The 26659-nt window shown below is 45.8% G+C and overlaps 12 non-coding genes across 12 annotated transcripts; all 12 read left to right on the top strand.

The window, feature by feature from the left end:
• The first annotated feature begins 1282 nt into the window (after positions 1-1282).
• TRNAS-AGA (transfer RNA serine (anticodon AGA)) lies at positions 1283-1364 on the top strand. Its single transcript has one exon. It is a non-coding gene; the product is annotated as a tRNA-Ser (tRNA).
• A 1286-nt stretch (positions 1365-2650) lies between these two features.
• Positions 2651-2722, top strand: TRNAH-GUG (transfer RNA histidin (anticodon GUG)). Its single transcript has one exon. It is a non-coding gene; the product is annotated as a tRNA-His (tRNA).
• Positions 2723-4220: 1498 nt separating this feature from the next.
• TRNAS-AGA (transfer RNA serine (anticodon AGA)) lies at positions 4221-4302 on the top strand. Its single transcript has one exon. It is a non-coding gene; the product is annotated as a tRNA-Ser (tRNA).
• A 1286-nt stretch (positions 4303-5588) lies between these two features.
• On the top strand, positions 5589-5660 carry TRNAH-GUG (transfer RNA histidin (anticodon GUG)). The gene has a single exon. It is a non-coding gene; the product is annotated as a tRNA-His (tRNA).
• Positions 5661-7158: 1498 nt separating this feature from the next.
• On the top strand, positions 7159-7240 carry TRNAS-AGA (transfer RNA serine (anticodon AGA)). The gene has a single exon. It is a non-coding gene; the product is annotated as a tRNA-Ser (tRNA).
• A 1653-nt stretch (positions 7241-8893) lies between these two features.
• Positions 8894-8975, top strand: TRNAS-AGA (transfer RNA serine (anticodon AGA)). The gene has a single exon. It is a non-coding gene; the product is annotated as a tRNA-Ser (tRNA).
• A 1653-nt stretch (positions 8976-10628) lies between these two features.
• On the top strand, positions 10629-10710 carry TRNAS-AGA (transfer RNA serine (anticodon AGA)). The gene has a single exon. It is a non-coding gene; the product is annotated as a tRNA-Ser (tRNA).
• Positions 10711-11991: 1281 nt separating this feature from the next.
• Positions 11992-12063, top strand: TRNAH-GUG (transfer RNA histidin (anticodon GUG)). The gene has a single exon. It is a non-coding gene; the product is annotated as a tRNA-His (tRNA).
• Positions 12064-13560: 1497 nt separating this feature from the next.
• On the top strand, positions 13561-13642 carry TRNAS-AGA (transfer RNA serine (anticodon AGA)). Its single transcript has one exon. It is a non-coding gene; the product is annotated as a tRNA-Ser (tRNA).
• Positions 13643-21052: 7410 nt separating this feature from the next.
• TRNAH-GUG (transfer RNA histidin (anticodon GUG)) lies at positions 21053-21124 on the top strand. Its single transcript has one exon. It is a non-coding gene; the product is annotated as a tRNA-His (tRNA).
• Positions 21125-22787: 1663 nt separating this feature from the next.
• Positions 22788-22859, top strand: TRNAH-GUG (transfer RNA histidin (anticodon GUG)). Its single transcript has one exon. It is a non-coding gene; the product is annotated as a tRNA-His (tRNA).
• A 295-nt stretch (positions 22860-23154) lies between these two features.
• TRNAS-AGA (transfer RNA serine (anticodon AGA)) lies at positions 23155-23236 on the top strand. Its single transcript has one exon. It is a non-coding gene; the product is annotated as a tRNA-Ser (tRNA).
• Positions 23237-26659: the final 3423 nt, after the last annotated feature.

Genomic DNA, 26659 nt, shown 5'->3' with positions numbered 1-26659 from the left:
GAGCTCTCCCCCATGCCAATCAGAATGCAGATGAATGCAGTTGCAGTTGAGTGACCTGTATTGTGGCTGTCTAGAGGGAATGCACAAATGTAGCTGTCTCGCAGCCCAATCCAGACATCAATTGGAGACAGGTTTTCAGGCAAATAGAGCAGTAAGTGCAGAGAAATGCTCACTCTCTAAAAATGGCATTTATAAAGTAGTAAAGTTAAATCCAACCTCACCAGTAAATAGGATTTATCAATAAATAAATAAAGCTTCTCCTCTCTGATATGGAATTACCCCCCAAAAAGTATAAGGGAATACCCAATGCTAACCTACGAGAGGGGCAGACCTCACAGTAGTGAAAAATGTAATAGACTGTTTTGTACTACCAGGACATGCAAACTACCACAGTACATGTCTTACCTTTTACTTACATAGCATGATGCCCCTAGGACTACCTAGGGCCTACCTTTTGGTTAATTATATGTAATAAAATTGGAGTTTAAGGCTTGGCAAGTAGTTTTAAATGGCAAGTCGAAGTGGCAGTACACTGCAGCACAGGCACTGCAGTGGCAGGCTTGAGACAGGTTTGAAATGATACTTTTTTGGGCGGCACAATCAGTTCCTGGGTATATGGTATACCACTTTACAAGGGGCTTTCAAGTCAATGAAATCTGTCAGTCAGGTATACTCCAATTACACACATGATTTGGGAAGAAGCACGTTCACTTCAGCACTGATTAGTAGCAATAAAGTGATCAGAGTCCTAAGGCCAACAAAAAGATACAGCAAAATGCGTAGGTGAAAAGCAATAAGGTAGGGTTGAGGCCAACTTAAGAATGCAAGGTCTAACAAAAACAAACTAAGGATAACATGAGTAAAACATCAGGTTTCTCTACGGCATTTGGTGAGACAAGTGTGCCTTCTTTTATGTTCCATAAATGCAATCTTTCCCTGACCCCTTTATTATATAGCTCTTCAAGTAAAAAAGATAAAGCACTTACAAAGGAGCCTCAAATACTCAAAGATGGTAGACTTCTGTAATATGGGCCATAGACTAAAAGCAGCACGAAAACAGAGTGCAATAGGGTCCCAAAAACTTGAGTGCCACATGAGAGTATGCATGAAAGCCTATCCTTTTCCAAACTAGAGATATACTCATGCAATTTCTGTTTTTAGGAGAGAATGTGCCTGCTGAAAAATACATTATTTTAAAAAAGTGCATAGCAGAATACCAGGAATTTGCTGTGGGACACCTTGAAAACTTTCATACAGATTATTTGCACAAAACTTACAGTCAGTTGTTGTGGCCGAGTGGTTAAGGTGATGGACTAGAAATCCATTGTGGTCTCCCCGCGCAGGTTTGAATCCTGCCAACAACGAGAAACTTTTTAACCTCGGCTACAATTTCAGAAGTTAACCTTTAGAATTTCTTCCATGTCAGTTTTATAAATAGGTGGCTTATTTTGGTGTCACTATTGCCCTTTCACATATTTATTATCGCTACCCCTTTCATATCTTTGCTATAACTCTCGTCCTACATTAGCGCTGGTGCAAACACTTCAAATTATTATACCCTGGCTCTCTCAGTCATACCATTCATGCATTTGAAACTTACTTTACCAATAAAAGAAGCAAATAGAAAAATAAAATAAAAGTGCTTGCTGGATTAGGCAAACACACTTCATAAAACTGCATTTTCTTTTCTATTCTCCCCGTGTTACAAGCTTAACTGCTCCCTGTGTAATTTCTCTTAGCCTGCTGTCCCAGGAAGAGAATTTTATCTACAGGCTCTTTCCGTGTTTTTTTCCTAGTCTTTCTTTCCCTTTTCTTAGATTTGTAACTGTTCCTTTATGTGCTCTATTTAGGCGCCATTAATCTCATTTGAGCTCCTTGTACCTGCTGCTGTTTTCTCCACACCTCATACTGCCTTTTCCCTCTTTCTCTCTTTCTCTGAGGTTGGTGGCTACTTTCCAAAGCTTCTGATGCCCCAATGTTCCTTCATCTTGTTGTCAGACGTGAATTGGAAAAGCAACCAAATTAACAAGCCTTTACCACTCATAGATGGCAGAGGTTTATACTTTAATTCAATGAGCTAAGAAAAGCGTGTTGTGGGGCCCCTATGAGCCATGGTGCTTGCTTCATCATAATTGGGCGCGCAGTCATTAGCCACAGCTCTGATCATGGGTCACTGAGGTCAGTTTCAATAATTCCTCAAAAACCTAACCATGCAGTCCCCCCTAACTGTATAGTTATCTTGCTTTACTGCTGTTTGTGTGATTAGCTGGGAGGAGCTCACGGCAGCATCCTACCTATAAAAGTATAGATGGACCGCTCCTTAATTTTTTCTTGCTTCACATACAGATGGCTTGAGGAGGTACAGGGGAGATGCAGGTCTAATAGACAGAATAGAAGATCTGCGCCAGGTGTGTTTCTCTGCATTGGTGTCCCATCACAGGCCCACAAGTGTATGTGTGATCTTTGACTTCTGGCAGTTCACAAGCAGGCGGCCAGGAAATGGTTTCAGCCTATCAACCACTGAGGAGACAAAGCCTTTGTATAAGCAATGAGGAAGCAATGAACACATTCAGCCTATCACAGGAGTTCCCTGAGTGTTCCGAATTATAAATTCTCCATGTCACTGTATGTTATTGAGCCCAAGTAGCTTGCCGTGATCGTATAGTGGTTAGTACTCTGCGTTGTGGCCGCAGCAACCTCGGTTCGAATCCGAGTCACGGCATTGTGGTTGGCAATGTCACGGCAGTTGGGTTTTTCTTTTACAGAATTACCAAATGTACCAGTTGTTTTTGTAAAATGTCTATTAAAAACAGATCCTTTAAAATATTTAAACGATCTAACGACAAATTATTTTAACACACATGATTATAAGATGTAGCTATATTGTACCTACTGACATAAATTATCGTTCTTGAACCTATTTGCGGTGGGGGAATGGAGCTCTCCCCCATGCCAATCAGAATGCAGATGAATGCAGTTGCAGTTGAGTGACCTGTATTGTGGCTGTCTAGAGGGAATGCACAAATGTAGCTGTCTCGCAGCCCAATCCAGACGTCAATTGGAGACAGGTTTTCAGGCAAATAGAGCAGTAAGTGCAGAGAAATGCTCACTCTCTAAAAATGGCATTTATAAAGTAGTAAAGTTAAATCCAACCTCACCAGTAAATAGGATTTATCAATAAATAAATAAAGCTTCTCCTCTCTGATATGGAATTACCCACCAAAAAGTATAAGGGAATACCCAATGCTAACCTACGAGAGGGGCAGACCTCACAGTAGTGAAAAATGTAATAGACTGTTTTGTACTACCAGGACATGCAAACTACCACAGTACATGTCTTACCTTTTACTTACATAGCATGATGCCCCTAGGACTACCTAGGGCCTACCTTTTGGTTAATTATATGTAATAAAATTGGAGTTTAAGGCTTGGCAAGTAGTTTTAAATGGCAAGTCGAAGTGGCAGTACACTGCAGCACAGGCACTGCAGTAGCAGGCTTGAGACAGGTTTGAAATGATACTTTTTTGGGCGGCACAATCAGTTCCTGGGTATATGGTATACCACTTTACAAGGGGCTTTCAAGTCAATGAAATCTGTCAGTCAGGTATACTCCAATTACACACATGATTAGGGAAGAAGCACGTTCACTTCAGCACTGATTAGTAGCAATAAAGTGATCAGAGTCCTAAGGCCAACAAAAAGATACAGCAAAATGCGTAGGTGAAAAGCAATAAGGTAGGGTTGAGGCCACCTTAAGAATGCAAGGTCTAACAAAAACAAACTAAGGATAACATGAGTTAAAACATCAGGTTTCTCTACGGCATTTGGTGAGACAAGTGTGCCTTCTTTTATCTTCCATAAATGCAATCTTTCCCTGACCCCTTTATTATATAGCTCTTCAAGTAAAAAAGATAAAGCACTTACAAAGGAGCCTCAAATACTCAAAGATGGTAGACTTCTGTAATATGGGCCATAGACTAAAAGCAGCACGAAAACAGAGTGCAATAGGGTCCCAAAAACTTGAGTGCCACATGAGAGTATGCATGAAAGCCTATCCTTTTCCAAACTAGAGATATACTCATGCAATTTTTGTTTTTAGGAGAGAATGTGCCTGCTGAAAAATACATTATTTTAAAAAAGTGCATAGCAGAATACCAGGAATTTGCTGTGGGACACCTTGAAAACTTTCATACAGATTATTTGCACAAAACTTACAGTCAGTTGTTGTGGCCGAGTGGTTAAGGTGATGGACTAGAAATCCATTGTGGTCTCCCCGCGCAGGTTTGAATCCTGCCAACAACGAGAAACTTTTTAACCTCGGCTACAATTTCAGAAGTTAACCTTTAGAATTTCTTCCATGTCAGTTTTATAAATAGGTGGCTTATTTTGGTGTCACTATTGCCCTTTCACATATTTATTATCGCTACCCCTTTCATATCTTTGCTATAACTCTCGTCCTACATTAGCGCTGGTGCAAACACTTCAAATTATTATACCCTGGCTCTCTCAGTCATACCATTCATGCACTTGAAACTTACTTTACCAATAAAAGAAGCAAATAGAAAAATAAAATAAAAGTGCTTGCTGGATTAGGCAAACACACTTCATAAAACTGCATTTTCTTTTCTATTCTCCCCGTGTTACAAGCTTAACTGCTCCCTGTGTAATTTCTCTTAGCCTGCTGTCCCAGGAAGAGAATTTTATCTACAGGCTCTTTCCGTGTTTTTTTCCTAGTCTTTCTTTCCCTTTTCTTAGATTTGTAACTGTTCCTTTATGTGCTCTATTTAGGCGCCATTAATCTCATTTGAGCTCCTTGTACCTGCTGCTGTTTTCTCCACACCTCATACTGCCTTTTCCCTCTTTCTCTCTTTCTCTGAGGTTGGTGGCTACTTTCCAAAGCTTCTGATGCCCCAATGTTCCTTCATCTTGTTGTCAGACGTGAATTGGAAAAGCAACCAAATTAACAAGCCTTTACCACTCATAGATGGCAGAGGTTTATACTTTAATTCAATGAGCTAAGAAAAGCGTGTTGTGGGGCCCCTATGAGCCATGGTGCTTGCTTCATCATAATTGGGCGCGCAGTCATTAGCCACAGCTCTGATCATGGGTCACTGAGGTCAGTTTCAATAATTCCTCAAAAACCTAACCATGCAGTCCCCCCTAACTGTATAGTTATCTTGCTTTACTGCTGTTTGTGTGATTAGCTGGGAGGAGCTCACGGCAGCATCCTCCCTATAAAAGTATAGATGGACCGCTCCTTAATTTTTTCTTGCTTCACATACAGATGGCTTGAGGAGGTACAGGGGAGATGCACGTCTAATAGACAGAATAGAAGATCTGCGCCAGGTGTGTTTCTCTGCATTGGTGTCCCATCACAGGCCCACAAGTGTATGTGTGATCTTTGACTTCTGGCAGTTCACAAGCAGGCGGCCAGGAAATGGTTTCAGCCTATCAACCACTGAGGAGACAAAGCCTTTGTATAAGCAATGAGGAAGCAATGAACACATTCAGCCTATCACAGGAGTTCCCTGAGTGTTCCGAATTATAAATTCTCCATGTCACTGGATGTTATTGAGCCCAAGTAGCTTGCCGTGATCGTATAGTGGTTAGTACTCTGCGTTGTGGCCGCAGCAACCTCGGTTCGAATCCGAGTCACGGCATTGTGGTTGGCAATGTCACGGCAGTTGGGTTTTTCTTTTACAGAATTACCAAATGTACCAGTTGTTTTTGTAAAATGTCTATTAAAAACAGATCCTTTAAAATATTTAAACGATCTAACGACAAATTATTTTAACACACATGATTATAAGATGTAGCTATATTGTACCTACTGACATAAATTATCGTTCTTGAACCTATTTGCGGTGGGGGAATGGAGCTCTCCCCCATGCCAATCAGAATGCAGATGAATGCAGTTGCAGTTGAGTGACCTGTATTGTGGCTGTCTAGAGGGAATGCACAAATGTAGCTGTCTCGCAGCCCAATCCAGACGTCAATTGGAGACAGGTTTTCAGGCAAATAGAGCAGTAAGTACAGAGAAATGCTCACTCTCTAAAAATGGCATTTATAAAGTAGTAAAGTTAAATCCAACCTCACCAGTAAATAGGATTTATCAATAAATAAATAAAGCTTCTCCTCTCTGATATGGAATTACCCCCCAAAAAGTATAAGGGAATACCCAATGCTAACCTACGAGAGGGGCAGACCTCACAGTAGTGAAAAATGTAATAGACTGTTTTGTACTACCAGGACATGCAAACTACCACAGTACATGTCTTACCTTTTACTTACATAGCATGATGCCCCTAGGACTACCTAGGGCCTACCTTTTGGTTAATTATATGTAATAAAATTGGAGTTTAAGGCTTGGCAAGTAGTTTTAAATGGCAAGTCGAAGTGGCAGTACACTGCAGCACAGGCACTGCAGTAGCAGGCTTGAGACAGGTTTGAAATGATACTTTTTTGGGCGGCACAATCAGTTCCTGGGTATATGGTATACCACTTTACAAGGGGCTTTCAAGTCAATGAAATCTGTCAGTCAGGTATACTCCAATTACACACATGATTAGGGAAGAAGCACGTTCACTTCAGCACTGATTAGTAGCAATAAAGTGATCAGAGTCCTAAGGCCAACAAAAAGATACAGCAAAATGCGTAGGTGAAAAGCAATAAGGTAGGGTTGAGGCCACCTTAAGAATGCAAGGTCTAACAAAAACAAACTAAGGATAACATGAGTTAAAACATCAGGTTTCTCTACGGCATTTGGTGAGACAAGTGTGCCTTCTTTTATCTTCCATAAATGCAATCTTTCCCTGACCCCTTTATTATATAGCTCTTCAAGTAAAAAAGATAAAGCACTTACAAAGGAGCCTCAAATACTCAAAGATGGTAGACTTCTGTAATATGGGCCATAGACTAAAAGCAGCACGAAAACAGAGTGCAATAGGGTCCCAAAAACTTGAGTGCCACATGAGAGTATGCATGAAAGCCTATCCTTTTCCAAACTAGAGATATACTCATGCAATTTTTGTTTTTAGGAGAGAATGTGCCCGCTGAAAAATACATTATTTTAAAAAAGTGCATTGCAGAATGCCAGGAATTTGCTGTGGGACACCTTGAAAACTTCGATACAGATTATTTGCACAAAACTTACAGTCAGTTGTTGTGGCCGAGTGGTTAAGGCGATGGACTAGAAATCCATTGGGGTCTCCCCGCGCAGGTTCGAATCCTGCCAACAACGAGAAACTTTTTAACATCGGCTACAATTTCAGAAGTTAACCTTTAGAATTTCTTCCATGTCAGTTTTATAAATAGGTGGCTTATTTTGGTGTCACTATTGCCCTTTCACATATTTATTATCGCTACCCCTTTCATATCTTTGCTATAACTCTCGTCCTACATTAGCGCTGGTGCAAACACTTCAAATTATTATACCCTGGCTCTCTCAGTCATACCATTCATGCACTTGAAACTTACTTTACCAATAAAAGAAGCAAATAGAAAAATAAAATAAAAGTGCTTGCTGGATTAGGCAAACACACTTCATAAAACTGCATTTTCTTTTCTATTCTCCCCGTGTTACAAGCTTAACTGCTCCCTGTGTAATTTCTCTTAGCCTGCTGTCCCAGGAAGAGAATTTTATCTACAGGCTCTTTCCGTGTTTTTTTCCTCGTCTTTCTTTCCCTTTTCTTAGATTTGTAACTGTTCCTTTATGTGCTCTATTTAGGCGCCATTAATCTCCTTTGAGCTCCTTGTACCTGCTGCTGTTTTCTCCACACCTCATACTGCCTTTTCCCTCTTTCTCTCTTTCTCTGAGGTTGGTGGCTACTTTCCAAAGCTTCTGATGCCCCAATGTTCCTTCATCTTGTTGTCAGACGTGAATTGGAAAAGCAACCAAATTAACAAGCCTTTACCACTCATACATGGCAGAGGTTTATACTTTAATTCAATGAGCTAAGAAAAGCGTGTTGTGGGGCCCCTACGAGCCATGGTGCTTGCTTCATCATAATTAGGCACGCAGTCATTAGCCACAGCTCTGATCATGGGTCACTGAGGTCAGTTTCAATAATTCCTCAAAAACCTAACCGTGCAGTCCCCCCTAACTGTATAGTTATCTTGCTTTACTGCTGTTTGTGTGATTAGCTGGGAGGAGCTCACGGCAGCATCCTCCCTATAAAAGTATAGATGGACCGCTCCTTAACTTTTTCTTGCTTCACATACAGATGGCTTGAGGAGGTACAGGGGAGATGCAGGTCTAATAGACAGAATAGAAGATCTGCGCCAGGTGTGTTTCTCTGCATTGGTGTCCCATCACAGGCCAACAAGTGTATGTGTGATCTTTGACTTCTGGCAGTTCACAAGCAGGCAACCAGGAAACGGTTTCAGCCTATCAACCACTGAGGAGACAAAGCCTTTGTATAAGGAATGAGGAAGCAATGACCACATTCAGCCTATCACTGGAGTTCCCTGAGTGTTTCGAATTATAAATTCTCCATGTCACTGTATGTTATTGAGCCCAAGTAGCTCGCTGTGATCGTATAGTGGTTAGTACTCTGCGTTGTGGCTGCAGCAACCTCGGTTCGTATCTGAGTCACGGCATTGTGGTTGGCAATGTCACGGCAGTTGGGTTTTTCTTTTACAGAATTACCAAATGTACCAGTTGTTTTTGTAAAATGTCTATTAAAAACAGATCCTTTAAAATATTTAAACGATTTAACGACAAATTATTTAAACACACATGATTATAAGATGTAGCCTTATTTTTGTTTTTAGGAGAGAATGTGCCTGCTGAAAAAAACATTATTTTTAAAAGGTGCATTGCAGGATATCAGGAATTTGCTGTGGCACACCTTGAAAACTTTCATGCAGATTATTTGCACAAAACTTACAGTCAGTTGTTGTGGCCGAGTGGTTAAGGCGATGGACTAGAAATCCATTGGGGTCTCCCCGCGCAGGTTCGAATCCTGCCAACAACGAGAAACTTTTTAACATCGGCTACAATTTCAGAAGTTAACCTTTAGAATTTCTTCCATGTCAGTTTTATAAATAGGTGGCTTATTTTGGTGTCACTATTGCCCTTTCACATATTTATTATCGCTACCCCTTTCATATCTTTGCTATAACTCTCGTCCTACATTAGCGCTGGTGCAAACACTTCAAATTATTATACCCTGGCTCTCTCAGTCATACCATTCATGCACTTGAAACTTACTTTACCAATAAAAGAAGTAAATAGAAAAATAAAACAAAAGTGCTTGCTGGATTAGGCAAACACACTTCATAAAACTGCATTTTCTTTTCTATTCTCCCCGTGTTACAAGCTTAACTGCTCCCTGTGTAATTTGTCTTAGCCTGCTGTCCCAGGAAGAGAATTTTATCTACAGGCTCTTTCCGTGTTTTTTTCCTAGTCTTTCTTTCCCTTTTCTTAGATTTGTAACTGTTCCTTTACGTGCTCTATTTAGGCACCATTAATCTCATTTGAGCTCCTTGTACCTGCTGCTGTTTTCTCCACACCTCATACTGCCTTTTCCCTCTTTCTCTCTTTCTCTGAGGTTGGTGGCTACTTTCCAAAGCTTCTGATGCCCCAATGTTCCTTCATCTTGTTGTCAGACGTGAATTGGAAAAGCAACCAAATTAACATGCCTTTACCACTCATACATGGCAGAGGTTTATACTTTAATTCAATGAGCTAAGAAAAGCGTGTTGTGGGGCCCCTACGAGCCATGGTGCTTGCTTCATCATAATTGGGCACGCAGTCATTAGCCACAGCTCTGATCATGGGTCACTGAGGTCAGTTTCAATAATTCCTCAAAAACCTATCCATGCAGTCCCCCCTAACTGTGTAGTTATCTTGCTTTACTGCTGTTTGTGTGATTAGCTGGGAGGAGCTCACGGCAGCATCCTCCCTATAAAAGTGTAGATGGACCGCTCCTTAACTTTTTCTTGCTTCACTTACAGATGGCTTGAGGAGGTACAGGGGAGATGCAGGTCTAATAGACAGAATAGAAGATCTGCGCCAGGTGTGTTTCTCTGCATTGGTGTCCCATCACAGGCCCACAAGTGTATGTGTGATCTTTGACTTCTGGCAGTTCACAAGCAGGCGGCCAGGAAATGGTTTCAGCCTATCAACCACTGAGGAGACAAAGCCTTTGTATAAGCAATGAGGAAGCAATGAACACATTCAGCCTATCACAGGAGTTCCCTGAGTGTTCCGAATTATAAATTCTCCATGTCACTGTATGTTATTGAGCCCAAGTAGCTTGCCGTGATTGTATAGTGGTTAGTACTCTGCGTTGTGGCTGCAGCAACCTCGGTTCGAATCCGAGTCACGGCATTGTGGTTGGCAATGTCACGGCAGTTGGGTTTTTCTTTTACAGAATTACCAAATGTACCAGTTGTTTTTGTAAAATGTCTATTAAAAACAGATCCTTTAAAATATTTAAACGATCTAACGACAAATTATTTAAACACACATGATTATAAGATGTAGCCTTATTTTTGTTTTTAGGAGAGAATGTGCCTGCTGAAAAAAACATTATTTTTAAAAAGTGCATTGCAGGATATCAGGAATTTGCTGTGGCACACCTTGAAAACTTTCATGCAGATTATTTGCACAAAACTTACAGTCAGTTGTTGTGGCCGAGTGGTTAAGGCGATGGACTAGAAATCCATTGGGGTCTCCCCGCGCAGGTTTGAATCCTGCCAACAACGAGAAACTTTTTAACATCGGCTACAATTTCAGAAGCTAACCTTTAGAATTTCTTCCATGTCAGTTTTATAAATAGGTGGCTTATTTTGGTGTCACTATTGCCCTTTCACATATTTATTATCGCTACCCCTTTCATATCTTTGCTATAACTCTCGTCCTACATTAGCGCTGGTGCAAACACTTCAAATTATTATACCCTGGCTCTCTCAGTCATACCATTCATGCACTTGAAACTTACTTCACCAATAAAAGAAGCAAATAGAAAAATAAAACAAAAGTGCTTGCTGGATTAGGCAACACACTTCATAAAACTGCATTTTCTTTTCTATTCTCCCCGTGTTACAAGCTTAACTGCTCCCTGTGTAATTTCTCTTAGCCTGCTGTCCCAGGAAGAGAATTTTATCTACAGGCTCTTTCCGTGTTTTTTTCCTAGTCTTTCTTTCCTTTTTCATAGATTTGTAACTGTTCCTTTACGTGCTCTATTTAGGCGCCATTAATCTCATTTGAGCTCCTTGTACCTGCTGCTGTTTTCTCCACACCTCATACTGCCTTTTCCCTCTTTCTCTCTTTCTCTGAGGTTGGTGGCTACTTTCCAAAGCTTCTGATGCCCCAATGTTCCTTCATCTTGTTGTCAGACGTGAATTGGAAAAGCAACCAAATTAACAAGCCTTTACCACTCATATAGGGCAGAGGTTTATACTTTAATTGAGCTAAGAAAAGCGTGTTGTGGGGCCCCTACGAGCCATGGTGCTTGCTTCATCATAATTAGGCATGCAGTCTTTAGCCACAGCTCTGATCATGGGTCACTGAGGTCAGTTTCAATAATTCCTCAAAAACCTAACCATGCAGTCCCCCCTAACTGTGTAGTTATCTTGCTTTACTGCTGTTTGTGTGATTAGCTGGGAGGAGCTCATGGCAGCATCCTCCCTATAAAAGTGTAGATGGACCGCTCCTTAACTCTTTCTTGCTTCACATACAGATGGCTTGAGGAGGTACAGGGGAGATGCAGGTCTACTAGACAGTATAGAAGATCTGCGCCAGGTGTGTTTCTCTGCATTGGTATCCCATCACAGGCCCACAAGTGTATGTGTGATCTTTGACTCCTGGCAGTTCACAAGCAGGCGGCCAGGAAACTGTTTCAGCCTATCAACCACTGAGGAGACAAAGCCTTTGTATAAGGAATGAGGAAGCAATTAACACATTCAGCCTATCACAGGAGTTCCCTGAGTGTACCGAATTATAAATTCTCCATGTCACTGTATGTTATTGAGCCCAAGTAGCTCGCCGTGATCGTATAGTGGTTAGTACTCTGCGTTGTGGCCGCAGCAACCTCGGTTCGAATCCGAGTCACGGCATTGTGGTTGGCAATGTCACGCCAGTTGGGTTTTTCTTTTACAGAATTACAAAATGTACCAGTTGTTTTTGTAAAATGTCTATTAAAAACAGATCCTTTAAAATATTTAAACGATCTAACGACAAATTATTTTAACACACATGATTATAAGATGTAGCTATATTGTACCTACTGACATAAATTATCGTTCTTGAACCTATTTGCGGTGGGGGAATGGAGCTCTCCCCCATGCCAATCAGAATGCAGATGAATGCAGTTGCAGTTGAGTGACCTGTATTGTGGCTGTCTAGAGGGAATGCACAAATGTAGCTGTCTCGCAGCCCAATCCAGACGTCAATTGGAGACAGGTTTTCAGGCAAATAGAGCAGTAAGTGCAGAGAAATGCTCACTCTCTAAAAATGGCATTTATAAAGTAGTAAAGTTAAATCCAACCTCACCAGTAAATAGGATTTATCAATAAATAAATAAAGCTTCTCCTCTCTGATATGGAATTACCCCCCAAAAAGTATAAGGGAATACCCAATGCTAACCTACGAGAGGGGCAGACCTCACAGTAGTGAAAAATGTAATAGACTGTTTTGTACTACCAGGACATGCAAACTACCACAGTACATGTCTTACCTTTTACTTACATAGCATGATGCCCCTAGGACTACCTAGGGCCTACCTTTTGGTTAATTATATATAATAAAATTGGAGTTTAAGGCTTGGCAAGTAGTTTTAAATGGCAAGTCGAAGTGGCAGTACACTGCAGCACAGGCACTGCAGTAGCAGGCTTGAGACAGGTTTGAAATTATACTTTTTTGGGCGGCACAATCAGTTCCTGGGTATATGGTATACCACTTTACAAGGGGCTTTCAAGTCAATGAAATCTGTCAGTCAGGTATGCTCCAATTACACACATGATTAGGGAAGAAACACGTTCACTTCAGCACTGATTAGTAGCAATAAAGTGATCAGAGTCCTAAGGCCAACAAAAAGATACAGCAAAATGCGTAGGTGAAAAGCAATAAGGTAGGGTTGAGGCCAACTTAAGAATGCAAGGTCTAACAAAAACAAACTAAGGATAACATGAGTAAAACATCAGGTTTCTCTACGGCATTTGGTGAGACAAGTGTGCCTTCTTTTATGTTCCATAAATGCAATCTTTCCCTGACCCCTTTATTATATAGCTCTTCAAGTAAAAAAGATAAAGCACTTACAAAGGAGCCTCAAATACTCAAAGATGGTAGACTTCTGTAATATGGGCCATAGACTAAAAGCAGCACGAAAACAGAGTGCAATAGGGTCCCAAAAACTTGAGTGCCACATGAGAGTATGCATGAAAGCCTATCCTTTTCCAAACTAGAGATATACTCATGCAATTTTTGTTTTTAGGAGAGAATGTGCCTGCTGAAAAATACATTATTTTAAAAAAGTGCATAGCAGAATACCAGGAATTTGCTGTGGGACACCTTGAAAACTTTCATACAGATTATTTGCACAAAACTTACAGTCAGTTGTTGTGGCCGAGTGGTTAAGGTGATGGACTAGAAATCCATTGTGGTCTCCCCGCGCAGGTTTGAATCCTGCCAACAACGAGAAACTTTTTTTTTTTTTCACAACAAGTTTATTGACAAAGATGAGCACATGTAATAAGATGGACCCCCACAATCGGGAAGGCGCCATCAGACATTCCGATACAATCCAGAAAGTAGAATTGGATAGGCAGTCAATAATCATTGCAACACAAGGTTATAAGAAACGATCATCTCTGTCTTTAACACTAAATTATCCACTCATCCCTAACTCCCGGATCCCTCCCCTGGATCCCACCCTAACCCTATGCATGTGTGTACGAACGGTGTCGACGAAAATTCGCAAAGTGGTAAGTGCGTGTGTGTGGGGGTGGGGAAACGGGGCCGCCCGGCCACATGAAGTTAAAGATCTTCTTCTGGTTCCACTGGGGGGTCTAGCAATAGGTCCCTGTAGTCTGCCCATCTCTTCCATATCTTAAAGTGCTTACGGGGGCACCCTCGGGCCTCAAAGATCGGTCGTTCCAGACCCATGCAGAAGTCCATGCCAGCCTTCCACGCACACAGGGGGGGGGGTCTCACATCCTTCCAAACCCGGGCTAGATCTCTCTTGGCCACCACCAGCCCCAGGAGGAGCAGGTGTCTCTTGTACACATTGCCACCAATCCCCTCTAGAATATGTAGCAGCCCCAGACGGTGGGTGCGAGGGAGGGTCCATCCTAATACCTCCGACAAGCAATCCCATACACCTCTCCAGAAGCCAACCAATCTAGGACACGACCACAACGTGTGGATCAACGTACCCCTTTCCAGCCCACATCTCAGACAGTCCGGGGACTCTATCAGTCCCGCCCTCCACAAACGCTCGCGGGTATAGTAGGCTCTGTGTAGGACTTTGAATTGGATTAAACGGAATCGGACGGCAATGGCCGCTCCCCTCGGGGATTCCAAGGCCTCGCGCCAATCATCCTCATCCAGCTGACCCACATCGACCTCCCAGGCTGCCTTCAGTGGAAGGAGAGTGGAGGAGCAATGGATGACCATAGTCTGGTAAATGCGTGAAACTTTTTTGTCACCCAGATCGCCCATGAATACCTTAGCTTCAATCGGGCTGAAGTCAGGAAGGGAGTCAACGCCGGCGAGACTGGGCAGCAGCGCATGCCGGAATTGCAAATATCGAAAGAATTGAGATTGGGGCATGTCAAACTCGGCACTAAGGGCCTGAAAGGATTTGAGGGCTGTGCCAGACATCACGTGACCTAATAGTGAAATACCAATTGCGTCCCAGCCATCAAAACCCGATAGCTTAGACAGTTCCGGTAACAAGCCGTTACGCCACAAGGGCGTCTCCGCGGTCAGTCTGCCCCACCAGCCCATGCGTCGCAGGGCCTGCCGCCACACCGTAAAGACAAGTTGTGTAACCCTCGGTAGAGAACGACGCAACCGGGGTGAATAGAGGATGGTGTGGAGCGAGTTGTCGCCCATCAAGGCACGTTCCAGGGCGTAGGCTGGGTCGTCGCCAGTGCTATACCACCAGTCGTTCAGGATGAGTAGGTGCGCGGCCTGATAGTAGGACTGCAGATCTGACGTGGCCAAGCCCCCATCGTAGGTGGACAAAAAGCACGTACGTAACGCTACCCTGGCGGCCCCGCCGGCCCATAGGAAGCGGCCCAACAGGGAGTTGACTTGTCTAAACCACTGAGGTGGGACGGGATATGGGTGGTTCTGCAGCTGATACAAGAGGCGTGGTAGCGCCACCATCTTAAAAATGGCAGAGCGGCCAAAGATAGACAGGGGCATCCGAGACCAAGTCTTAACGTCCGACTGTACTTTCTCCCAGACTGGTATGAGATTACGATCCCAGGCAGTGGCTGCCGAGGCCGACAGAAACACGCCGAGATATTTCAGCCCGGTCGTAGCCACCCGCAGCCCTGAGGCCCAGGGGTCCGCCAAGGCGCCCCCTCCCAGCACCCACAACGTGGATTTATGAAGGTTCAGATAGAGGCCCGAGGCCACCCCAAATCGTTGCATCACCTCCAGGACACGCGGGCCCGAGCGCTGCAGGTCTGTAAGAAAAAAGAGGACGTCATCCGCATACAGGGCTATTTTGTCAGACAGGTTGGCAGTCCATTGAAAGCCCCGTATCAGTGCATCCTGGCGCACTCTGGCAGCTAGGGGCTCCATGGCCAGTGCGAACAGGTAGGGGGAAAGAGGGCAACCCTGTCTGGTCCCGCGGCCGATATGGAACGTGTCGGACACAGCCCCGGCGACCCGCACCGAGGCCGTGAGGTCGGTGTAGAGGAGCCGGACGTATGACAGAAAGACCGGGCCCATGTTAAGGCCGCGCAACAAGGCAAACAGGTACGACCAACTGACAGAGTCAAAGGCCTTGTTAATGTCGGCCAGCAACAGCGCCGCCTGGTCCCCCAGATTCTCGGCCGCGTCAATCGCCGCCTGAGCGCGACGGATGTTATGTCGCGTCGCCCTGCGTGGCATGAAACCTGCCTGATCAGGATGGACCAGGTCGGTGATAAGAGGTACCAGGCGGTTCGCCAGGGCCTTGGCCAAAATCTTGGCCTCCACATTGATCAAGGAGATGGGCCTATAGGAGTCATGACTGTCCGGGGGTCTGCCCGGCTTCAGGAAGACTACTATTTCGGCATGCCGCCAATCTGGGGGCAACACCCCTCCGGTACGCGCCGCCTCCAGCGCCCGGCGATAATAAGATCCAAGCTGAACATGGTATTTCTTAAAAAATTCGCTAGGATAGCCATTTGGGCCGGGGGCCTTGCCAGTGTTCAGTTGCCCTAAAGCATCTCCCAACTCCTCCGCCGTGAGGGGAGCATCCAGGGCCGTCCTAGCCTCGTCAGATATCGGCACAGGCGGCAGTTCCTCAAGGAAGCGGGCCAAGTCGCCATCCGATAACTGGTCACGCGGGGCATACTGGGCGGAGTAGTACACGGCAAAACTCGCAGCCAATTCATGTGGATCGGTTATAACCTCCCCACCATCATTCATGAGACCGGGCAGTAGAAGGGGTTGGAAGTGTTGTTGGCACAATCTATGCAGCATGGAGCAGGACTTGTCCCCCCATTGATATATCCTACTTCTGGTGGCCAGCCACGCCTGCTTGGCCTCATCCATCAGGAGGGACCCGTAGGTTTGTTGCGCTTGTAGCAGCAGGCGCAGCCCGACGGCATCACCACCCTCACGACTTTTTTGCTCCAGAGCCGTTACCCGTACAGCCGCCTCCGCAACTTGCTCTCGACGCTTCCGACGGGCCGCCGAGCACCATGCAATATCTGCTCCCCGTACAGTAGGCTTCATGGCCTCCCACACCATCCCCACATCAGCACCCTCCACCAGATTTTCCCGCCAGAAATGGTCAATCGTTTCACGTAAATGATTAGCATATGGCGGCTGAAGGAGATGCCACGAGGACATCCTCCATCGAAACGGCTGTTTTTTCCGGAGGAGTTCCAGTCTAATCGAGACGGGGGAGTGGTCGGACAGGCCTCTCGGTAAGATGTCTGCGTCCTTCACCCTGCTCAAATAGTCCCGGGGCACAAACACACAGTCGAGCCTCGAAAAGGAGCCGTGTACAGCCGAGACATAAGTATAGTCCCGGGCCGTGGGGTGCATATGCCGCCACACATCAACCCAGCCCAACCCCTCACTCATAGCACGCAGTCTGGAGGGCGAAGGGGAGGGGGGCGGGAGCTCAGATTCCCCAAGACGCCTCTGGCGATCCACGCTTACATTCAGCACATCATTCCAATCTCCCCCAATCACAGCCAAAGGTCCTGAGATGTCCTCCCATACAGCAAACAGTCTCTCAGCTAAGGCCCATTGGAGTGGGGGGGGGGCGTAAACACTGCCAAACACCACCGACTCCGCACCCACCTTGCCTTTAATAAACAGGTAACGACCCTGAGGATCCACCCACTGCTTCTCGTGGATATAGGCCACCCTGCGGTGAAGCAATATGGCGACTCCCCTGGACCCCCTGGAGAACCCGGCGTGGAAGACTTGTTGATATCCAAACCTCTGTAGGCCGAGGGCCTTTGTACCCATCATGTGTGTTTCTTGAAGAAGAAGGACATCTGCAGCCTCATTTTTCCCCCAGCGTAACACAGCCCCACGTTTGATTTTATCTAAAAGCCCCCTGACATTCCACGTAATCACTCTTATAGTATCCATAGGAAGTCTACGAGCCTGGTCAGCCATGATCCGGTAAGAACCAACACCCGAGCCCTCCACTCCCGCGCCACCCACCACACATCATATGGAACATCGTAGCAACCCACACATGCATAGCCCTGTCAATCCCAAGGACAACAGTCCCCAACCCCACGGTCCCGCAACCCCAAACAGTCCCTGTCCCCAACTCAGCGGCCCCAACCCCGACCGCCCTCATCCCGCCACCCCCAACCCTATACCTCAAAGAACCTTGAAGTACCTGTCGCGGCATGGGTGGTCCCGAGACCAGAACATAGGGCCCGGGCCCACCCATACCAATGGATCCCAACATTCCCAACTGGAACATGAAGCTTACTCCCCCTCCCACAGAGTCCCTCTCTCTAGAGGGAGAGTGGTAGCCACCATCACGTAGTCCCCGACCCCCCACCCCACAGCCCCATTCTCAATTAGAGGACAGACAAGGTACTGCCCCACGGCGGCAACAGTGCCGGGCAGACATCAAGGCCCAGACGACTCGATGAGTCCAATCAGAGGTCACAGCCGTGACAGTAGAAATGGAAAGGCAGGGCCTTGGAATGTTTCAGTGGTCTGTCCCAGATTGTTCGGAGTCTTCGGTCCTGCCACTGGTCTGTGTGCCATCAACCGAGGCCGCACGTCTGCGCGATCTGGATCGCTTGGTTCGGCCCCTCCTCCTCGACGCCTGGTTTTGCCGAGCCTGTGGTGAGCCCCCTGGAGAGCCCGGATTGAGCCCCGGCTGCGAGTTCGGCCTAACCTGCACCGTTCCATCTGTCCATTTGAAGAGGTCTTCCGGCGTATCAAAAAACAATGTCCGCGATTGAAATATCACCCTCAGGCGTGCCGGATACAACAGGGAATATTGGAGCTTAAGCCCCCTCAATTTCGCCTTGGCGGCCATGAAGGAATGACGCTGCTGTTGCACCATTTTGGTATAGTCAGGGAAAATCATTATCTTATGGTTTTCATAGAGGAGGGCTTCCCTGTTTCTAGCTTCCTTCAACACAGCATCTCTGTCATGATAATTTAGTAGTCTGGCGATCACCGCCCGAGGTCGCTCGCCCTCAGGTGGCCTTTGCGTCAGGGCGCGGTGAGCTCTCTCGATGACGAAGCAAGTGGACAGCGTCCCTGGGGGCATCCACGATTCCAGCCACTGAGTGAGGAAGAGCTCCATGTTGCCCTTCTCACAGCGCTCCGGAAAGCCAACAAAGCGAAGGTTGTTGCGGCGCGCCCGCCCTTCTGCATCCTCCACCCGGAGCGCCGTGATTCGCTGCGCTGATTCCATCGCCGCCATTCTCTTTTTAAGGGTAGTCACATCTTCCTCCACTACCGTTACCCTGGATTCGGTTTCTGTAATGCGCGCCACTGCGTTCCTCAGGTCTTGGCGCAACAGGGTGACATCTGCGCCCACTGCCCCGATCTTGGCGTCGAGCATGTCCCTCGAGTGAGTTATGGCCGCCATAAGGGCCGCATTGTCCGGCCCCCCTCCAGGCGGAGCACCCCCGGACGAGCCAGCGCCCCCACCGGGCCCGGTGAATTTGTCGATAGTCACTTGCTTGGCGGGGCCACCACCTCCCCTGGTCATGGCTGCGGAGGGCCAAAAAGCAAAAAGAAAAACTTCCGATGGAGGGAGGCGCCGAGCCACTACCGCTCCCGCCAAGGTCTATGGAGGGCAAGGGAGGACAACGTTCGGCCCCGGGGCAGGTCACAGCGGAGCAGCCTCAAAAGCGGTTCAATGACTCGGTCAGGACGCGGCCGGCTCCTGCGACCGCCAAGGAACAGGGTCGCCTCCGAGCCGCAGCCCCCCCCAGAAGGGTGGACAATGACGGAGGGCAAGGGAGGACAGTGTCCGGCCCCGAGGCAGGTCTCGGTAGGTCCGTCGCGAAGCAACCCAACGGCCCGGTCAGGACGCGGCCGGCCTCAGCGTCCACCAAGAAGCAGGGCCACTTCTGAGCAGCAGCCCCCCCCCAAACGAGAAACTTTTTTAACCTCGGCTACAATTTCAGAAGTTAACCTTTAGAATTTCTTCCATGTCAGTTTTATAAATAGGTGGCTTATTTTGGTGTCACTATTGCCCTTTCACATATTTATTATCGCTACCCCTTTCATATCTTTGCTATAACTCTCGTCCTACATTAGCGCTGGTGCAAACACTTCAAATTATTATACCCTGGCTCTCTCAGTCATACCATTCATGCACTTGAAACTTACTTTACCAATAAAAGAAGCAAATAGAAAAATAAAATAAAAGTGCTTGCTGGATTAGGCAAACACACTTCATAAAACTGCATTTTCTTTTCTATTCTCCCCGTGTTACAAGCTTAACTGCTCCCTGTGTAATTTCTCTTAGCCTGCTGTCCCAGGAAGAGAATTTTATCTACAGGCTCTTTCCGTGTTTTTTTCCTAGTCTTTCTTTCCCTTTTCTTGGATTTGTAACTGTTCCTTTATGTGCTCTATTTAGGCGCCATTAATCTCATTTGAGCTCCTTGTACCTGCTGCTGTTTTCTCCACACCTCATACTGCCTTTTCCCTCTTTCTCTCTTTCTCTGAGGTTGGTGGCTACTTTCCAAAGCTTCTGATGCCCCAATGTTCCTTCATCTTGTTGTCAGACGTGAATTGGAAAAGCAACCAAATTAACAAGCCTTTACCACTCATAGATGGCAGAGGTTTATACTTTAATTCAATGAGCTAAGAAAAGCGTGTTGTGGGGCCCCTACGAGCCATGGTGCTTGCTTCATCATAATTGGGCGCGCAGTCATTAGCCACAGCTCTGATCATGGGTCACTGAGGTCAGTTTCAATAATTCCTCAAAAACCTAACCATGCAGTCCCCCCTAACTGTATAGTTATCTTGCTCTACTGCTGTTTGTGTGATTAGCTGGGAGGAGCTCACGGCAGCATCCTCCCTATAAAAGTATAGATGGACCGCTCCTTAATTTTTTCTTGCTTCACATACAGATGGCTTGAGGAGGTACAGGGGAGATGCAGGTCTAATAGACAGAATAGAAGATCTGCGCCAGGTGTGTTTCTCTGCATTGGTGTCCCATCACAGGCCCACAAGTGTATGTGTGATCTTTGACTTCTGGCAGTTCACAAGCAGGCGGCCAGGAAATGGTTTCAGCCTATCAACCACTGAGGAGACAAAGCCTTTGTATAAGCAATGAGGAAGCAATGAACACATTCAGCCTATCACAGGAGTTCCCTGAGTGTTCCGAATTATAAATTCTCCATGTCACTGTATGTTATTGAGCCCAAGTAGCTTGCCGTGATCGTATAGTGGTTAGTACTCTGCGTTGTGGCCGCAGCAACCTCGGTTCGAATCCGAGTCACGGCATTGTGGTTGGCAATGTCACGGCAGTTGGGTTTTTCTTTTACAGAATTACCAAATGTACCAGTTGTTTTTGTAAAATGTCTATTAAACACAGATCCTTTAAAATATTTAAACGATCTTACGACAAATTATTTAAACACACATGATTATAAGATGTAGCCTTATTTTTGTTTTTAGGAGAGAATGTGCCTGCTGAAAAAAACATTATTTTTAAAAAGTGCATTGCAGGATATCAGGAATTTGCTGTGGCACACCTTGAAAACTTTCATGCAGATTATTTGCACAAAACTTACAGTCAGTTGTTGTGGCCGAGTGGTTAAGGGGATGGACTAGAAATCCATTGTGGTCTCCCCGCGCAGGTTTGAATCCTGCCAACAACGAGAAACTTTTTAACCTCGGCTACAATTTCAGAAGTTAACCTTTAGAATTTCTTCCATGTCAGTTTTATAAATAGGTGGCTTATTTTGGTGTCACTATTGCCCTTTCACATATTTATTATCGCTACCCCTTTCATATCTTTGCTATAACTCTCGTCCTACATTAGCGCTGGTGCAAACACTTCAAATTATTATACCCTGGCTCTCTCAGTCATACCATTCATGCACTTGAAACTTACTTTACCAATAAAAGAAGCAAATAGAAAAATAAAATAAAAGTGCTTGCTGGATTAGGCAAACACACTTCATAAAACTGCATTTTCTTTTCTATTCTCCCCGTGTTACAAGCTTAACTGCTCCCTGTGTAATTTCTCTTAGCCTGCTGTCCCAGGAAGAGAATTTTATCTACAGGCTCTTTCCGTGTTTTTTTCCTAGTCTTTCTTTCCCTTTTCTTGGATTTGTAACTGTTCCTTTATGTGCTCTATTTAGGCGCCATTAATCTCATTTGAGCTCCTTGTACCTGCTGCTGTTTTCTCCACACCTCATACTGCCTTTTCCCTCTTTCTCTCTTTCTCTGAGGTTGGTGGCTACTTTCCAAAGCTTCTGATGCCCCAATGTTCCTTCATCTTGTTGTCAGACGTGAATTGGAAAAGCAACCAAATTAACAAGCCTTTACCACTCATAGATGGCAGAGGTTTATACTTTAATTCAATGAGCTAAGAAAAGCGTGTTGTGGGGCCCCTACGAGCCATGGTGCTTGCTTCATCATAATTGGGCGCGCAGTCATTAGCCACAGCTCTGATCATGGGTCACTGAGGTCAGTTTCAATAATTCCTCAAAAACCTAACCATGCAGTCCCCCCTAACTGTATAGTTATCTTGCTCTACTGCTGTTTGTGTGATTAGCTGGGAGGAGCTCACGGCAGCATCCTCCCTATAAAAGTATAGATGGACCGCTCCTTAATTTTTTCTTGCTTCACATACAGATGGCTTGAGGAGGTACAGGGGAGATGCAGGTCTAATAGACAGAATAGAAGATCTGCGCCAGGTGTGTTTCTCTGCATTGGTGTCCCATCACAGGCCCACAAGTGTATGTGTGATCTTTGACTTCTGGCAGTTCACAAGCAGGCGGCCAGGAAATGGTTTCAGCCTATCAACCACTGAGGAGACAAAGCCTTTGTATAAGCAATGAGGAAGCAATGAACACATTCAGCCTATCACAGGAGTTCCCTGAGTGTTCCGAATTATAAATTCTCCATGTCACTGTATGTTATTGAGCCCAAGTAGCTTGCCGTGATCGTATAGTGGTTAGTACTCTGCGTTGTGGCCGCAGCAACCTCGGTTCGAATCCGAGTCACGGCATTGTGGTTGGCAATGTCACGGCAGTTGGGTTTTTCTTTTACAGAATTACCAAATGTACCAGTTGTTTTTGTAAAATGTCTATTAAACACAGATCCTTTAAAATATTTAAACGATCTTACGACAAATTATTTAAACACACATGATTATAAGATGTAGCCTTATTTTTGTTTTTAGGAGAGAATGTGCCTGCTGAAAAAAACATTATTTTTAAAAAGTGCATTGCAGGATATCAGGAATTTGCTGTGGCACACCTTGAAAACTTTCATGCAGATTATTTGCACAAAACTTACAGTCAGTTGTTGTGGCCGAGTGGTTAAGGGGATGGACTAGAAATCCATTGGGGTCTCCCCACGCAGGTTCGAATCCTGCCAACAACGAGAAACTTTTTAACATAGGCTACAATTTCAGAAGCTAACCTTTAGAATTTCTTCCATGTCAGTTTTATAAATAGGTGGCTTATTTTGGTGTCACTATTGCCCTTTCACATATTCATTATCGCTACCCCTTTCATATCTTTGCTATAACTCTCGTCCTACATTAGCGCTGGTGCAAACACTTCAAATTATTATACCCTGGCTCTCTCAGTCATACCATTCATGCACTTGAAACTTACTTTACCAATAAAAGAAGCAAATAGAAAAATAAAACAAAAGTGCTTGCTGGATTAGGCAACACACTTCATAAAACTGCATTTTCTTTTCTATTCTCCCCGTGTTACAAGCTTAACTGCTCCCTGTGTAATTTCTCTTAGCCTGCTGTCCCAGGAAGAGAATTTTATCTACAGGCTCTTTCCGTGTTTTTTTCCTAGTCTTTCTTTCCTTTTTCTTAGATTTGTAACTGTTCCTTTACGTGCTCTATTTAGGCGCCATTAATCTCATTTGAGCTCTGTAGGAAGGTAGATCCCTGACTATGGTTGCCCCCAACTTTTTGCCTGGTGTTTTGCTGGTTTTATGACTTAGTTGACCTGGGACCCTGCTATTCAGGGCCCCAGGCCTACTGCTCTCTCTGTAAAATGGATTCCATGTACCTTAGGTACATATCTAAATTGGATACTGAGTCACCTTATCAGTCCCTGTACAGTGTACCTTAGGTACCCAGGGCATAGGTGTACCCAGGGCCTACCAGGGACTGCAGCATGTATTATGCCACCCCTGGCTGGCCATCCAAATCTGACACAACTGGCTGCTTGACAGCTGGGGCAAGGTGGTGTAATCACCCTTTGCTTTAGATATAGTATACCTATATCTAACCCTAAAATGGACACACAGATCTCCTATCAGTCACTCCTATGGCAGGCCTTAACAATCCTGAAGGCAGAGTGCTTGGAATCGTGTGAGATGGTGCTCTGGCATGAGCTGAGCCTGTCTGCGGCTTTCGGGATCTATCCCTTAGCCGTTTCCATGATATCGCATACCATATACTCTTAAGTGCATTATAATCCTCGCGGTTATATGCCAACTCTGGTATCGCTTTATTAAAACATGTCGAGTAAGGTGTCATACGAATTGGAATACTAACCCCTCGCCAATTCTGGCGACGGGGTTAGCATTCCACCCTTCTAGAGGGACACGACATGTATGTAACCCCTAACCCCGGTTAAAGTCAAACAGAGCCTCAGCTCCACAAAATGGATGCTGCCACCGAGACACAAGTCTGCCCTCCTGCTGCTGGGAGTCCTCCCAGAGCAGGAGATAAGGACAAAGGGTTTCCTGCCAGGGGCGGTGCCAGCACCGTCCCAGACAGGGTTTTGTGTATTGTAGGTAGGCAGGGCTTTAGAGGAAGGTGACTGCACGTGGCACCCCGGTGCTCACTGTGCATAGGCTGGCTGGAACCAGTTCCAGGGTCACTCCAGACCCTGTGCTGGGGAAAAGCCCGCCAAGGAAGTGGGTGTAACCACCCCCCTCCTAGTCCCACCCCTAGGGCAGGACTTAGTCGCGTGCCAGCCCCTTTTTACAGGATAAAGGTAGGAACTGGCCCCCTTCCAAATCAGATCATCTTTGAATCCTGAAACTACTTTCCACGAAAGGAACTCAAGACTTCTTCCTAAGATTTCTCCCTTGTGACTAAGGAGTAGTCACCCTGCATCCGCAGGCACCATCTTAAGAACACTGCGGTCTGCTGCAAGTCTCTCCTCCGGATCAAGACTGCCCAGCTCGACGAGAAACGGCTTCCCTGGCACCTCTGACCTCTACCTACATCATCAGTCACGCTGAGATTCGTGGGTGTGACGAGACCTCGAGGGACCGGCCATCTTCAAGACTGCACGACTTCTGCACAGCAAGCCCGCCGAGTAATTTCCTGGTGAGTGCTTTGGGGTCCGAGAAGCCCCGACCCTGAGCAGCTCCAGCACCGAAGAGTAGCCCCCCAGCATCTCCACGATCGGCGTGGGGCCCTTCTGCTTTTTGCTGCTCACCGCGTTGTTTGGCTACTAGCCCGCTGGCTTGTGGCCACCTGAACGACGCCCGACGACATCACTGCTGCTAGTCTGGTTGCTCCAGACTGGCCCTTGCTCCCTTCCAGAAGAGGAGCACTCCGGACCCTCCTGGTCCACTCAAGACGCCATTTTTAGTCCACCGCGTGGGCTTGAATTAGCCAAGGCTTGTTGCCCAATCCTGGGTAACTTCGACGCCGACAGCTTCATCCATCGTGGGACAGCTCGCCTCTCCATCCTGGTCACCGACAACGCCTCCTGGTCCGTGAGATCTGCAGAGCCAGCGTCGCCCACTCACCTAGTCGAGGTGACTTCGCCCGGTGCCATCCTGGTGCCCACTTAATCACTGGCTAGTGATTCAAGAACTTGGTCCCCTCTGCTTTCAGGTTTTCTTCTTCCTTGATCCAGGCTTGGATCCATCGAACTTTTCTTCACTGGTCGCCTGCCAGCAACTTCCTTCTTCCAGGCTCCTGGTCCGGCAACGAGATTCCCGACGTCTTTTCAGACCTATGCAGCTGCAGCCCCTGGGCTAGGTAACTTCGGCACTTCAGTGTCCCAGCATAGCCTCACTATCCTAGGGTCAGGATCCACTGTCGTTTTCTTCCTACCAGGTCGGGTTCGCCCGTGAACACTAACTTTAGCGTTACTTGCTTCCATAGACTTTGTCCCGCATCCCGCGTGAGAGTGCACACTCTGCACCCGAGTCCCCTAGGCCTCCTAGAAGTAATCTAACGATTCCCTAGTCAAGACCTAGCGATTCCAAAGCCTATTAGTACTGTACTTACCTGCTAGTAATTTCGCATTCCACTTTTAGAGTATATGGTTTTTCGTGCCCCTCGGGCATTTGTGTATACTGTGCTAACTTAAGTATTTTCGTAAGAGTTTTGTTGTGTGCCTAGCACCCTGTCCTCATAAAGAGTACAGGGTTGTTGTGATTCTAATAAATACACTGTTTATTTTCATAACACTTGTGTGGTGTCCTTTCACTGGGTGTTCAAGGGGTAATGTGATGGTAAAACAGCTGGCTTAACACGCCCTCTAGAGTCTTAGCCTTAGACTGCTCGTATCCATGCTACTAGGATAGCTGGTCTATAAGGTTGACTTACAACCAATCATCAATAAGGGTTGTTTGGACTGATATATAGTGATCACTAGAATAGTGAGCACTGCACATCAGGCCAACTTCTCACATTGGTGAGCAGCGGTTGGGATTTGAGCTTGCTGTTGTTTTACCACACATGCCCTAAGAATATCTTGTGAAAGATCACATAAGTACTAAAGGTACATATAACTTAGCTTAGAATACTCTGAGTTCTACTGAACCAGCTGTTGTAGCTCCTAGGGCCTAGCACACCCTAAACTACAACTC

This window comes from Lissotriton helveticus, chromosome 12 (genome assembly GCF_964261635.1).
Source record: "Lissotriton helveticus chromosome 12, aLisHel1.1, whole genome shotgun sequence".
Taxonomy (NCBI): Eukaryota; Metazoa; Chordata; class Amphibia; order Caudata; family Salamandridae; genus Lissotriton; species Lissotriton helveticus.
The sequence above is the reverse complement of the archived record's forward strand: the minus strand, read 5'-3'. Positions and strand labels throughout refer to the sequence as shown.